Source organism: Dendroctonus ponderosae, unplaced genomic scaffold (assembly GCF_020466585.1).
Source record: "Dendroctonus ponderosae isolate FM_Combo_2020 unplaced genomic scaffold, Dpon_F_20191213v2 Dpon_F_20191213_1, whole genome shotgun sequence".
In the NCBI taxonomy this organism is placed as follows: domain Eukaryota; kingdom Metazoa; phylum Arthropoda; class Insecta; order Coleoptera; family Curculionidae; genus Dendroctonus; species Dendroctonus ponderosae.
The window spans coordinates 30,698,941-30,711,570 of record NW_026017110.1 but is presented as its reverse complement, the minus strand read 5'-3'; the positions used below and the strand labels follow the sequence as shown (position 1 = coordinate 30,711,570).

General features: G+C 32.7%; 1 protein-coding gene and 1 long non-coding RNA gene across 2 annotated transcripts in view; one reads left to right on the top strand and one right to left on the bottom strand.

The window, feature by feature from the left end:
- The window catches only part of LOC109541881 (ras-related and estrogen-regulated growth inhibitor), a 292,322-nt gene that overhangs the window by 237,416 nt on the left and 42,276 nt on the right, over positions 1–12,630 (bottom strand). The window lies entirely within an intron of this gene.
- Positions 4,724–5,261, top strand: LOC125505438. The gene is made up of 2 exons (XR_007282167.1): positions 4,724–5,013; positions 5,069–5,261. It is a non-coding gene; the product is annotated as an uncharacterized LOC125505438 (long non-coding RNA).

The following is a 12,630-nucleotide window of genomic DNA, read 5'->3' as shown; positions in this document are numbered from 1 at the left end:
AAAACTTTTTTGTAGTCCGCCACTGACTTTGACCGAACGAATTTTTGAATTTGCTGTTCAATCTAAGAATTTTCTGATCTCTTGCAGTTTTCTTCTATCTGTCTTCGTTTTTGAGTTTGATTGACAATTGACAATTTTTGAATTGACAAATATAAGTCCATATAGGGTTTTTGGGTGATTTACCATAAATTTTCGTATAAATTTTTTTGCGTACTTTTGTTCATATTTTTTTGTCACTTTCTCTATTTATCCATGGTTCCCGGAGAGTTAAATAATTACGAAGCAACAGGTATTTACGTAATGTTAATTAGGCAGATTACCTTGAAAACCATTGTTGCCGTTTTTCTAATATAGTTTTCTTGCAAATTTCTCAATTTTTTATAGCAATTTATTTGTTTACTACTTTTTCTGTACTCCTAAAACACCGTCAGAGGAATTTAAAATTATCCAACGAACAATACACAAATTAATTTAAAATCGAGCAGACTGAGGCAGGCCTTAAACTGTTCGTCACCTTGTTACAGAGTATGTTAAAAAAAACCTGGGTCAACATAGTAATTCACATTGATAGAGAGAAATTAAACCTTTTATGATTCGCCGGTGACATCGTCTTAATAACAGACAACATGCGAGAAGCACAGACTATGCTGCAAAACCTTTATGAGACGGCAGAAAGGGTAGGGCTAGAAATAAATATTTCAAAAACCCAGTATATGACCATTCTGATCTTGAGTGATTCGACCAAAATTAACAACAATAACATAGAACAAGTAGGTCTATACGAATACCTGGGACACAAGGTAAGTATTGGAAGAGACAATTAAACCCACGAAATAAAGCGTGGAAGAGGGCAGCTTATGGAAAATTAAGAACAGTTTTCCGAACCAGTCTTCCAAAGGGTTTAAAACGGAAGATATTTGACCAATGCGTTCTTCCGGTTTAAACATATGGCTCAGAGACATTAGCAATGACCAAGAACTACATTCAGAAAATACAAGTCATGAAACGTAAAATGGAGAGATCAATGCTGGGAATTACCCTCCGAGATAGAATCCCAAATAAAACTGTCAAACACAACACAGGAGTAAGATCTAAGTTAACACTTAGATCACTCAATAACCGGTTTAAGCACTTTAACCCGAATATCTTGCGTAAGTGTATAATAAATTAATAGACAAATAGCTGAACTGTCCTGGAAACAAAGGCGTAATTTCTGATAAAACAAAAATAATTTTCTGGGCAAAAAGAATTTCAGTTTACTCCCAACTGTTATGCCAAATTTAAAATTTAATTGAATTATTATTATTAATATTATTAGATATGCTGCATTTTGCAAATAACCATAATAGTGATGTAATGTATAGTGTTATAAAATTTTACTGGAATTTTCTGTGACCGATTTGCAAAAAACACTCAGTAATCATCCGCGATGATGGCTAAAATATAGCCGAACCAAGAAAAACTCAAGGTGAGCTCCTGCTATAAATGAACAAATAAATTTTAAAATACTACACTTTAGAAGCTCACCCGGTATAGTGTATTGAATGTGCGTTTCATAAATCATTAAATACATAATTTTTACAATAAAATTCCTGAATTATTCTACGGTTCATGTTACGACTCTGACTTACTTCGGTCGGCTTAGAATTTTCATAAATCCTACATCCAGTCCGCTTCCTGTTAATATTATTTGTAGTTCGTGTGAGTTTTGCCTCGTTTGAGAATAAATTATTGTTTGGAAAGTTTTCTTCAACATTTGAATCGATAATTATTAATAAAGTGCCTCTGGCTCGTGCAACGCAGCATTGTTTCGAACACCTAGAAATACCAGTCGTAAAAAGCGTTTTATGTTTTATTTAAATAAAATAAAGATTTAAAGTGAACAGTACGCGATCGAAGTAAAATTTCAACTTGAATTATTAAAGTTCATGTAAATACAGTTGCATTATTGTAATTAATCGCACTTTAAAATAATGCACTAGTATTAGAAACTATTTTCTTACAATCAGCACAGTCACAGTTTTCTATTCACTGACCATTTGGCAGATAATGAGACAACAAAATTAAATTTAATAAAGTAATAGTTATCAAAACATCATTTAATTGAACGCATAGAAAGCCTGACAAAATGAACACGTATGTATGGGCACTGAGAGTAACTAAACATTATATTTACAACAATATGATTATTATTGTTGGTTTATTTTCAACGCTTTCCTCTAAATAGGAAGTTAAAACAATGAAAACAGCTTGTAAATAAAAGTGCTGTGCCGTGCCATTAACAAATTGTTAGAGGCATATAGAAAGTAATAGCTAAATGACCCTATAGCCGTTTTTACTAAAATTATCTGCACCATTAATGGCTTGAACTAAATAGATGCGGGTATTATTATTTCTTCCATATTATCAATATTTGTAAAATATAATTTATTGTGTGCTTGCCAAGGAATTTCAGAAGAATTATCTACTATACTCGGTTAGTGATAATTCTCTTATTATTATTGTGATAAATGATCATTGTTTGCGTACAAGTTAACCATAAATTAAGTTTCTTTCGAAATTGCAAATAAATTGGAAGTAAAATATGTGCTAAATGTACTGACCAGACAACGTTTGGAGATACAAAAGTATGCTTATTTCAATATGTGTCTTAACGATATCAACTCTATTTAGAAATAGGGCTTTTTAGAACAGTTTTGCTTTCTGAAATTTACAGCATATATTCTAGTGACTTTAGACAAAACTTTATCTGAAACAAAAATGTTTTCTGAAACATCATTACTTGCTTGGCTTTAGCGGTATATTGATGGTAAAAGTCAACAGATGTTGGTCTACTTTGTATTGTTTCAGCTATGTTGATCTGAGTAAAAACTTATTTCTGATATTCGAACTTGGCCTGTTTTACTATTGAATATATGTTGGCGCTTTAAGAACGAGGTCGTGATTTTGCGTGTTAAAACTGCAGGATAACCTCCAGTTGAAGCGTTACTTCGTGCCCCTGCGAACCAACTAACCTGTAGTTTGGAAGAAATTGATTTGTAGTTCATTGGAAATATTACCATTTTTATTATAGACCTCGTTTCGAATCCGCGATTTTAGCTAAGTGACCATATGGGACGCCTGAAAATTGATGTAGTCCCATTATGCTTTTAAACTTGGTGCGTTAAACTGTGGGTTAAGTCAGCCCTTTCAGACAAGAATAGAACAAGCAATGAAAATTTAGCGAATGTCACACAAGTGAACAATAGAGCAAATTCTAGATAATTAAAACAATAACTTGAATTAAAACCATTACAGTAAAAAGTAAAATAAATTAAATTGCTTAATAACTATATGCAGGGTGATTTAAAATTGGTGTCATTACTCTGGAGGTGTTGTTTGGCTGTGTTTTAGAAGTACAGAAAAAATGGTAAAAAAATTAATTGTTATTAAAAACTGAGAAATTTGCAAAAAAATATAGAAAATTATATTAGTTGCTGCGTAACTATTTAAAACCCCGGTAACCATGGATAAATAGAGAAACTGAAAATAAGGAAGACAAGGATAAACGATAATCTCAACAGGAATCGTTGAACGAGGGAACCTATTTCGAAACTCATAACCTCGAAATATTAATTTGTTTACAAATTATAAAAACATACATTACAACAGGTGCCTGTGTAATACTTATTATGCACTTTTCTCGAGCAACTTCTCGTATTCGGTTAATTAACTCCTACTCAATTTATACCGGTGTTCAACCCATTGGTTTAATGTGAATATTACGTACGTGGTAGCAATATATTGAAAACGTTATCGAAACGTTCAAGTGGATTATAGAGCATGTCTCGCGTTAAGCACAGATAATATACAAACAAAATCAGTGATTTTAATGATTTTGTTTTTATTTATTTATTTGTTTTGACATTTATAGCAGCAATAAATTCCGCATTCCAGCAAAAAAAAGCGTCATTTCAGCTCACTTTAGTTTGTTGCTATTTAAAATTTATAAAACATAATACAGAAGAAACGGCTATTACAAATCTAGTCAATATACATATTTTTGGAATCAGGAAAAAATTCGAATCTACTTGTCTAAAAATATATAGGGTGTTTTATTAAAAAAATACTTCATGTCCATTTCCGTGCTTTATATATTGATTTTAAATTCAGATTTAAGAAAATTGAGTAAAATTGAACAACTGTACCTGTATACAGATAAAGAAGCAAAATTTAAGTTTTCCTCCAAAGGCAAAATTACTTCAAAGGGAATAATATTAAATCTGTAATATTTTGATGAAGAAATTTCAACTTACATCAGTTGACAATTTTCAGAGACCAACTTGTCTTAACGTCAGGTTTATTAATAAAACAAGCTAAAGGTTATAAAGACGTCTGAAGATACCATTAAAACAAAAAAAAAAAAACGAGAAACATTATCCGTGCAATTTATAAACTAACGACTTGATAGTAATTTTTAAAATTGCTGTCAGCTGTTTAATGTGTAAGCGCTGTCAAAGCTACATTGTATATTAAGCAATTGGTTTATAATAATTATATTCATTGAGATAACGGCTTTTTTACTGCTAATTAAGCCTATAATAAAGAACTACCCATCAACATTTTAAGGGCTAAACTGGGACAAAATGTTTTTTTTTATTGAAATGACTGGAAGCATCTTGAGCACGACTCTATTTGTTTGTAAACGAGTTCACAAGTTGATTGATAATATTGCAACTGACAGTCTCACGTAAAACGCCATGTTCAACCAAGCTGAAAATTCATTTACTATGCTCAGATTATTATCTGCCTAATGAAATACGGTAACAAGTTAGATGAAAACTGTGCTTTCCGCATTTGCCTTCGAAAATAATAAGTAAGTAAGTGAAATTAGTCGCTAAAGACAAATGTTTAATGGATACTAATTTTGCCATCAACAAGTGTAAACGTTAATGCTATAGGAGATATAAGGATTCAAGATGAAGAACCTTGCAAGACGAGCCATTGTAAATAAGGACTGTCAACAGCAGCCATGTATGTTTACCTTCGAGGATAATAAATCAAACTCTGACGTTTGTAATGCTTTCAGCAAATAGTGGTAATTACGCTTAATTACTCTACTATAACGCATCCTCCGAGACGAGATAAAACGATATATTTGGGGCAATGCGAGGAACAAGAAAATCAGCTTTGCTGCCGATCGCTTCACTTGTGTCAGCTCAAAATCAAGCTATATTGGCTTGTAATACTTTGTCAGACAATAATAAATAGGTGTATCAGGAGTGATAATTTTGTTCTGAAATATTGCATGTTATGTATTCAGACAAATTATTTTACAAAATCTTATTTTTTTCTTTGTCAATACGGTAACTTCTCAAATGGTTATGCTTTATTGCAAACATTATCAAACGTGGAGTGTTTGTCAAACTGTCTCAGAAAGGCAAGTAGCTTAAAAATAATATACCTACTTCCGGTCGCGCCACATGAACTGCAGAAACAGCATTGATGATGACTAGATAAAAGAACGCAGAAGAATTTTAAACCGTCACTATCACCAGGTGTCCAACTTTTTTGACGGGTATTTAAATTTTTAATTTTAGTCGGTTTTTGCAGGCCATTTTTCCCACCTGGGGGCAAATGGGCCCAACCTAAACTACATCGGAAATAAATGTTTCCTTCTCCAAAAATGGTCCAACTCGATATCTGACTTTGCGTGCTTTTTGGTGATTTCATTTTAGTTTCCTTCTTGGCGAGAAATAAATGGCAGTGGAAAGTCTTGAACTGCTGGGCGCTGAATCGTACCAGGGCTCCTCTAATATATCGCCAATATTATGGCCGCTCTTTTTTTTCTATCACTCACTATATTTTTCGACAAATGCACTTAAAGAAGCTGTTGTTAGAGCATTTGAAAATATTGATGGTCAGCCCGCAAGAAAAGCAACTTATTCAGTTTTAAAGCGTTGTAATGTTTACATTGATAATATCGGCACACTTTTTCAAAATGTTTTACAATAAAAATTAAAGTTTCTAGAGTTAAATTTTAATTGTTATTGCTATGATTTCATTTTTATAATAACCGCTTTAAATGAGAAGCCCTCTTAATTAAAATAAAGTTATTGCCAACTTTAACGCCGTCGTCAAAATAATTACTGAAGCATACTGTTATTATTTGTTACTATGGAAACAATGTCTTATACTATTTTCCATGGCTAACTTCGATCAACTAAATCGAAGCGTTAAGAGCAAAAGTGGTTCAAGCCCAAAATTGTTCTTATGGAAATAACAGTAAGAAAAAAATATTTAAATTATAAAAGATTAACTACATGATTATTAAAGGCACTTTAAAAAGAAAAAAAATATTTGCACAAGTTTTTTTTTCATAAACCTCGAAATAAAAAGAAATTGGTTTACAAAATTATTTATTTTTATTTGTACAGGGTTATTGATTGAACTTTGGCCACCCCGTTTTTGCATCTAATTTGAAATTTAGAGACAAATGTTAAATGGAAAAGATGTAGATACTACCGTCTAGTTTATTGTAAGATAATACCAATTTATACAGGGTGTCTTAAACTCAAGTGACGGTACAAACTTACTTTTTTTCAATGGAATTGCGCATTTTTCATTTCATATTCCAACTATACGCAAAATTCCAGTCCCCCTGGATATAAATTTTCTATGTTGATCTTCAATTGTTTTTAAATCAATAACAATTTAAATATTCGAGCATTACGTTTATAAAAATTTCAGTTATAAACAATTGTTATTATCTTAAAATAAACTAGATGTCAATATCTACAAGTTTTGCATATAATACTTTGCTCTAAATTTCAAATTAGCTGCAAAAACGGAGTGGCCAAAGTTCGATAAATATTAGTAATTAACTCAAAAAGAGTTGAAAATCACTACAGAACATTTATATGGAATAGGCTTAGAATTGTGCGAATAGTTCGAATATGCAATAAAAAGTACGGCATTCTATTAAAAAAAAAGGTAAGTTTGGTCGGCCACTTGAATTTGAGACACCCTGTATCAATAGGTATTATCTTAAAATAAACTAGACGTTAGTATCTACAACTTTTGTATTTAACATTTTTCTCTAAATTTCAAATTAGATGCTAAAACGGGGTGGCCAAAGTTCAATCAATATTGGTTATTAACTCAAAACCAGTTGAAAACCATTATAGACCATTTATATCGAGTAGGCCTAGAATTGTGCGAATAGTTCGAATATGCAATAAAAAGTACGGCATTCTATTAAAAAAAAAGGTAAGTTTGGTCTGCTACTTGAATTTGAGACACCCTGTATCAATTGGTGTTATCTTAAAATAAACTTAGTTAGTATCTACAACTTTTATATTTAACTTTTTTCTCTAAATTTCAAATTAGATGTAAAAACGGGGTGGCCAATGTTAAATCAATAACCCTGTACATAACATATTTTTAAAGAACAGAACTTCATTTAAACTGATATATCAAGTCTTCTTCCCTGTGAAATTCTTCAAAAACGTTGTGGTCTTCTTCTACACGTTGACAGTGGACCAGTTGACGATAAAAAGTCATGATGGACTGGTGGAACATAGTCTAGCAAAGTAAGCAAGTCTTAGTATTTCTTTTCTTGTATAGGCGTAGGCCTCTCAAAGGAAGAAGTTTCGCCGATTCTTGAAAAGTTTGACAGCTTCGTTTTTTTACATTAACTTTGGAAAATAGAACATTTTTGTTGTTGGAAGACTTATACCCAACAATATCAGGATTTTCTTTATTATACCGAAGCCACTGTATACGCAACCACTCTACTTTTTCACCAGCTTCAATTTTTTTCCGGTATGTTAATGCTCTCTCCAGTTTTTTTGTCGAGAAAAAGTTGCTAGATTTTATAACCACTACTCTAAATCGATTTTGTTTTTTGGTTTCAAGAACTACTTGCACCCAATCACTAGGAGCAAAAATATGTTTGTAGTGTTTCTTGTTTTTTTCAATCAGACCGAAGTCTTGATCATTCGGAAGATAAGAATGACCAGACACTAAAAAATTATGGTCAATAGTTTCAAGTTTGAAGTCGCTGGATAAGGTAATGTAAGTGCAAAGGACCGCTATTTTAAAATTTCTATTTTGACCACCACACTGATCGCTGTACATTATTAACTTTCTTGTGTTAACAAAGGTCTTAATATAGTGAATAATACAGGAACCAATTTCCTGGGGACCCCGGGATGCAACGCCTTCATCCCACATGTACATGTGTACTACGCCAGTTTGAAGATCATGAATTCTGAAACAAAATGTCCAAAGTTGCTTTTGTAGTACGCAACTCCTGTTGAAGTAATCGGCGTGGCCAAAGTTTCCATTAGGTCAAAAGAAATTACTGTGAGATTATTATCTGATTTTGCAGCTTCGGCATCGTTCCTCATGCCTTGTCTAGCAGCTTCAGCGTATCTCTGATGCAACTCTTGGTCCACTTTAATTTTTTCACATTCTTGGCCATCTGCCATGGCTGCCTTAATTTTGATATTAAATGTATCACATTTGCGACAACTGTCGGATACTGGTGCATGGAACTTTAAATTAAAATCGTTTTTAAATATTTGACGAAAAATGAACATTGACACTGTATGTTGAGTTTCACCTTTGTACAAATTGTACATTTTGGTTATGTCTAGTTCTGGACAAAGATACTTGACATTTGGGTTTTTTGTAACGAATAATGTGACCTGATAACCCGGAAATTTATTAATAAAAGTCTTCACATCAGTTACTTTTTCCAGAGAGGTTTTTCTGACACAATTCTTTCAATTTGTCGAAATAAACAGCGAGCAAAAAGGAACTACAAGCACGCGACAAATGCGTCGTAACGTGTGTTGGGCCAGTCTTACTTTGGAAAATGGGAACTGGCTGCAAATGTAAAAGTGAGTTTCGCTGACATCTTGTGGTGGAATGAGCAAGCTGGGCTCATGATGATGATGATGATGAAAGTTGAGTTACAAACAAAGTACAACAAAAGTTATACACTTCTTGGTAAAACAGTAAAGTTATGTAACAATAAAAAATTTGTTTTAAATTAGCAATCCGTTTGCAAACTTAAGCAATAGTAAACATTTTTTTAGGTCAGAGCCATAATCTGTTTAATGTTTTTAATATTTGGTATTAACATTTTGAGGTATTTGTATCTCGCTCGCTAATATGAGCGGCGATGTGTCTTTGTCATGGTTTCGTATCGCAACATGGTGCGAGCCAACTTTTTTTGGCCACACTTGTTTGGATGAAAGGGACAAAAATCCACCTATGGGAAGAGAACCAATGAGGGCTATCGGTTCCGAACCATTGCCCGGCAATCAGTAACATGTTTCCTGGTTGCAACGATTGCCACGAAAAGAGACCATCTTGACTTCGTGCTTCTGCGGATCTAGATTTTTCCACCCGGTTGGATTTTCCCAAAAATTTTCTCAGCTGCCAGGTCCTCGACTAGATACAGAGCATTTAGACTGACGATTAACATGCCCAAGCATGTTGTTTCAAAGCGTAAATAGCTCAGACCACGATTGATTAAAATATGTGGGCTTAGTTGGCGGAGAGCAAAACTTACAATGAGCAACAAACTATTATTAAACCAAGTTGGACTTATGGGGTCCAATTGTGGGACTTATCTCCCGAACCTATCCTCGATAGACTCCAGATATATTAAAACGCAGTGATGCGAATAATTATTAATGGTCCACACATGCCCAACTTTGTCACTTCTGTGCCGTCTATTGCAGCTTCAATTAGGCCACATAGCGAAAGGCACTGAAATAACTATCCGAAACAGCCCGATATAAAACTCTACATATTTCATCCATTTTGCAGAAACTGTATCGATTTGGATTTGGGTAAGCAATTGATTTTTGAATATTTCATGTCACATTGTTCAGAGTTAAAATATTGGCATCTTGTCTGCATTGCTAGATTTCTTTATACTCACGGGTTTTAAAAGGCTGTTGATAACATAAAAAACGAAATTAAATTCTTAATATATATCTATGTTTTAATATGTTTTTTGCTAATTCATGCCTTCTAGATATACGTAATCCACGGAAGTACTTATGTACCAAGTTTCTTGAAATTCATATATATATATATATATATCAAATCGTTGTTTTCTTTATAATCATATAATCAGAAAGATAGCATTCCATTCGAAACGTATCATTAATTCTGTTTATTTTGCCGGTATCTGAAAAAGCTCCTTCATAAGGCCAGCTGTAAAACCAGACAAACGTTCATGCTAAAGCAAACAGTAAAAGGGAAATTGCTTTTTCCAGTGAAACGATAGTCAGTTGATTTAGATGCCATTTAGATGTTGATACTTTTATTTACCAATCTTCGACTTTTTCGCGTACGTATGATTTTCTAAAAGATGTTCATATGATGTTTGATTAAGGTCAGGTTTTTTCATCTAGAGAAGCATCCTTTGATTCATTGTTTTAATGGGTCCTTTTACCGACATTTTAAGCAAAAAGTCACTGCAACCATCTCGTTTGTTTTCTCATGTTGCAAAGTTTCAAGATCTCTGAGAAACCCGCTGAAGCATAAAAGTATAAACTATATTTAATATTTATAAATTTAAAATTCAAAGAAATGTTAAACATATATAAATTTGCATTGTATTTAACATTTTTTGGCAAAACTGAAAGTAGATATTATTTACCGGTACCTACATTGCAAGAAAATCTTATTCTTAAGCTGAAACTGATTTCGTAAAATGCCTAGATAAATACACATGCAAAATAAATCTTATTATCTAACGTAGTATAATTAATAATACAAATGGCACTGTCAAAAACGAACAAAATTCGTAATTCCGCATCTGATAAATCAGATAAAATAATTTAAAAGTTTTCACTGCCTTTAGTGCATCGAATGATCGTATCTATTTATAATATTATTAGTTAAATGACTTGGCATTCTCAATTAAAATTAACGTGTTAAGAGTGCTTGATAGAAAGAAATAGACATTTTTTCATTACTAAATTCTAGATAATGTATGATAACCATATATTCTTGTGACGTAAGGAATAATAGAATTGGTTCTTTTTAAAAATAAGTAAAAGCTCATATCGCTTGATTGTATAAAAGCCAAGGATATAAACAATTTTGATAAAATTCCAAAATTACTGAGTTGTAATAAATTTTCGTGCTTAAACGGCCATAAGCGAAAATATAAACATGTTTTTAATGAGCAGGCAATAATAAAACCGGTTTCGAAGTTTTGTGGCTCAAAAATGGACTAATAATTATACAAAGTGTGAGAAGGTTTCACGTTTTAAGAGGTTAATCCAATAACTATAAGAGCTGGTAAAAACTAAACTAACATCACTCTTGATCTCACTTTTCTAGGCAAAGCTGCCCAAAAGCTATCAAATAAAGAGAAGAACACCGAATATACACAAATGTTAAAATTTATCAGACAAGAGAGAATGAGAATCTATAATACGTTTACATTTGAATGAATTTTGGTGAGTGTGTAATGAACATATGGTGTTGTTAAAAGTGAAATTTCTTCGTCTGCCTTAAAAGAATACCCTTGAAATAAATTTTAAAGTTACTTCAATCTAAAGAGAAATTTGACTGGCGAACAGTATAAACCCTTAATCAACAAACAGAGCTATTACAGGACCATAGAAACTTATATCAGAGAACTTAAAAAATATATCCATTTTGTGAGTATGAGATTAAAGAAAGTGTAGTAAAACATGAACTGATTCGCCGTTTCAAATTAGAAAAGTTGTGACCAGAACATGCAGACGCCCTGGCCGAAAGCTCCCAGCAAACACAAATGGTCCGTGTGACGTTCTATTTTGATCCCCGTAATCCCGCATGGGATGATCCTTAGTAGGCACCCTAGTATCGCACATAGGTATATCTCATGCAGATACCACGCGAGTCGTCCCAGAAACGTTATATTTTTTGCTCCCAGGGACGTAATGAACAGGACGTATATGTGGTAATAGTAAATGACATGCTCGAAAAAAAACTGTATATACTTTATTACACACTTAATAAAGTATATACCATCAAACCGCCATTTCACATAATAAAATATCTATATCACTTATACCGATTACCCATCCTTTTAACAGATACAAGGGGTAATTATTACTTGTCTCTGCTTTTAATGTGTCACAGTTGTTCATATGTCATGTTAAAGATGCTAAAGAGGCGGATAACTTAGGTTAGGTTAGGTTTCTATTATCCATGTATTCGTTGTTGCACATTTAGTAGCAGTGTTTTGAGTTTCCGTGCGTGTTGTTGTGTTATTACAGACAAAGTAAGTAGCTAATTTATATTTTTATCACTTTTATGTATGATCTTCGTTTATATGTATGTATTTAGAAAATCTTCATATCACCGTTAAACAAATGAAAGAACAAGTACATTATTAAATAGTTTACAATGTTCTAATGAGGCCAGCATTCTAATGAGGGCCTTAAGAATCTGATTTTGCCTGACCCTCGATGTGATCCGAATAGACTTAGTGAACAAGTTCTAACATGGTGGCGAGGCCTGAAGTATAAGTTGCTGAAGAACCTTTAGTTGGATTTATAAATGATAAAATACATATCTTTTTATTCCAGATGGTTTACCAACAAGAAAAGACATTGAAATTGAAGCTCA